At 46.6% G+C, this 3,086-nt stretch overlaps 1 non-coding gene across 1 annotated transcript; it reads right to left on the bottom strand.

Annotated features, from left to right (window-relative positions):
• Window positions 1-1,357: 1,357 nt before the first annotated feature.
• Window positions 1,358-1,464, bottom strand: LOC130044761 (U6 spliceosomal RNA). Its single transcript, XR_008795499.1, has one exon. It is a non-coding gene; the product is annotated as a U6 spliceosomal RNA (small nuclear RNA).
• Window positions 1,465-3,086: the final 1,622 nt, after the last annotated feature.

The raw sequence follows: 3,086 nt of genomic DNA, 5'->3' as shown, positions 1-3,086 counted from the left end.
AGAAGGCAGTTCGGACAGAGAAGGAACCACTATGACAACAATGACAGTTGGAAATGGTCACTCTGGATGAGAACTGTGTCCTGGAAGTAGGTAGAGGAACAAACATGATAATGCCTCAGTATCTGTATCATAAACTCATAAACCATAATGTCCAAAAGGGGGGTAAGAGGGAGAGAGAGAGAGAGAGAGAGAGAGAGAGAGAGAGAGAGAGAGAAATGAAAGAGGCAGGTTGGTGGTGGTGAGGCGTGGAGAGAGAGAAACTGGGGTTAGTTGTGGTGGAAATGTCCACTGGTGGAGGGATGGGTATTGGAACATTGTATGACTGAGACCTGATCATGAACAGGTTTGTAACTGTGTCTCTCAGGGTGACTCAATTAAAAATTAATTAATTAATTAATTAATTTAAAAAAATCATTCCTGCCGGGGACCATACGGGATGCTGAGGATGGGGTCCAGGTTGGCTGCGTGCAAGGCAACCTGCTGTACTACTAACTAATGGCTCCCGCCCCATTAGCTTTTAATTTCTCATGTAATCAAATACTGTGTCAGAATGGAAATCTGTAGAGGCTTGCCTTAAAAATCATCTCATGAAGTGTCCCCGTGGGGGCCTGATGAGCCTGAGCCCGGCTGGAGATGCTGCTCGGGGCATCCGGGCTGGCAGGGAGCTGGCGGAGAGAGAAGGTGGGAACCGCGCTCAGGGCGTCAGGCCTGTGCTCTACACCTACAGTGATTTTTTTCCCAGCTCTGTTACATCAGTTTATTGTTTTTGTTTTTATGCTGCTACCATGTGGGGGACGATCCTTTTGGTCACCCTTGGCATTGCGTAGAGGCTACTCCTGTCATGGCATTCACTCCCCATGGTGGTAGAGAAGGGTGCCAAGAACCCTACCAAGGGGTCTTGCACTGAAGGCTAAGACCCTTTACCCTGTACTTCTCCTCCAGCCCAAATCATTAAAAAAAATTTTTTTTTAAAGAACTGTGATTTAGGGGCTGGAGCGACAGTACAGCGGGCAGGGCGTTTGCTTTGCACGCAGCCAACCCGGATTCGATTCCCAGCATCCTATATGGTCCCCTGAGCACTGCCAGGAGTGATTCCTGGGTGCATGAGCCAGGAGTGACCCCTGTGCATTGCTGTGTGTGACCCCCCCAAAAAAAAGAACTGTAATTTACAGCTATAGAAACCGAGTTTTAGGCATTTAATAATTCAACACCAGTCTCATCACCGGTGCTGAATTCCCTCCACCAGTATTCCCAGACGCCCTCCCCATCCCAACCCCCACCCCATCTCTGCCTGTTGACAGGCACATTACAAAATTTCAGTGGTTGCAGCTTCGGTCTCAAGTTTTCAGTTTTGTTGAAAAATATGGAATGCTTCACGAATGTCTGTGTCATTCTTGGGCAATGGCCATGCTAATTTTCTCTGCATTGTTCCAATTTTAGCATATGTACTGCCGAAGCAAGAGCTCATTTTATACAGCTTATATATTTCTGTCTGTTTCCGTGTTTAACGTTAGATAATGGTAGCTAAATGTTATCATGTCTATTCTGTATTTTTATGTGTATTTTACACGTTTCTTTTTTACATGTTGAGGCATTTTATTCTGAATACATATACACTTGTACTGAAGCCATCCTTCCATTTCTGAAATTAAAACTTATTTGCCTGTAGAATATTATTGATATTTGACTGAATAGTAATGTTAATGCCAGAATATCTGTATCTCTTTTCACAGGTGATATAAAGTATGTTTATAAGGTTAACAAAATTTAAGAATTCCTTGTTGGGGTTGGAGCGATAGCACAGCGGGTAGGGTGTTTGCCTTGCACGTTGGCCAACCCGGGTTCGATTCCCAGCATCCCATGTGGACCCCCGAGCGCCACCAGGAGTAATTCCTGAGTGCAGAGCCAGAAGTAACCCCTGTGTATCACTGCGTATGACCCAAAAAGCAAAAAAAAAAAAAATCTTGTATTCCTCCATGATTATATCTTGAACGATCTTTTAAGATTTCTCTTACAGAGACAACACAATAGACATTTGAAAAATGAAAGGTGAAGCGTGACAGGAGAAAATGAAATGAGCTAAATTTAACCCAACGACAATAGTTTGACCAGATGCCAACGTTTTATTATTTCCCTTCCCCCTTCCTTTTCCCGGCCCGCTCTTGGCAGTGCTGAGGATTCCCTGCTGGCTCTGTGCTTGGGATCACTCCTGGGGGTGGGAATGATGTCATCTGGGAAGGATACGGGGCTGATGCTGGGGATCAAAGTGGGGTCAGAGAGGCGCAGAACAAGTGCGTTGTCCCCTCTAACACTTCATTTTCTAATCCCAGGAGTTGGACAACTAATTTGTGGAGCCAGAAATGATACAGCACAAGAACGAAGGCACATGCCTGACATGTGTAAGGGCCCGAGTTTCATCCCTCTCACCACACGGCCCCGAGCTCTCTGGAGTGTCACAAGGTGCAGTACTGGCAGCTGCCAGCATCCCAGGGCCTGAGCATCGAGCCAGCAGACACACACCGCTCTGTGTGGTGGATCTCCAACGACTCCTGGGCAAGTCAGTGCCATCACCACCGGAGAAACCCTCCATACAAAATGGGTTGAAGGGCCTGATGACGATCTAACACATAGATTCAAAGTGATTATAATCCTCACTATGACTTGGGTATTTTTTTTTTATTTTGGTGGGGGTGGGGGGTCCATCTGGGAGATGCTTAGGAGTTATTCTTGGCTCTGTGCTCAGGGATCACTGTGGCTGGTGCTTCTGGAACCACACGCAGTGCCAGGAATTGCTCATGGTCATCATTAAAACTGTGGTTAATAACGGTCTTCAGGCAAACAAATGTATAGGGAGTCGACCTTGCGGGCTGTTGACCGTGATCAAGTATCTGGTACCACAGGATTCACTTTTGAACACAGGACCAATATTCCAAGCACCACATGGTGTGCTTCAGTCTAACACTCTCCCAACTGAGCTATTTCGGCTACGATAGCACAGTAGGTAAGGCGTTTGCCTTGCATGCGGCTGACACAGTCGGCCCAGGTTCAATTCCTCTGCCCCTCTGGGAGAGCCCGGAAAGCTACCA

This window comes from Sorex fumeus, unplaced genomic scaffold, assembly GCF_029834395.1.
Source record: "Sorex fumeus unplaced genomic scaffold, SorFum_2.1 ptg000124l, whole genome shotgun sequence".
NCBI lineage: Eukaryota > Metazoa > Chordata > Mammalia > Eulipotyphla > Soricidae > Sorex > Sorex fumeus.
The sequence above is the reverse complement of the archived record's forward strand: the minus strand, read 5'-3'. Positions and strand labels throughout refer to the sequence as shown.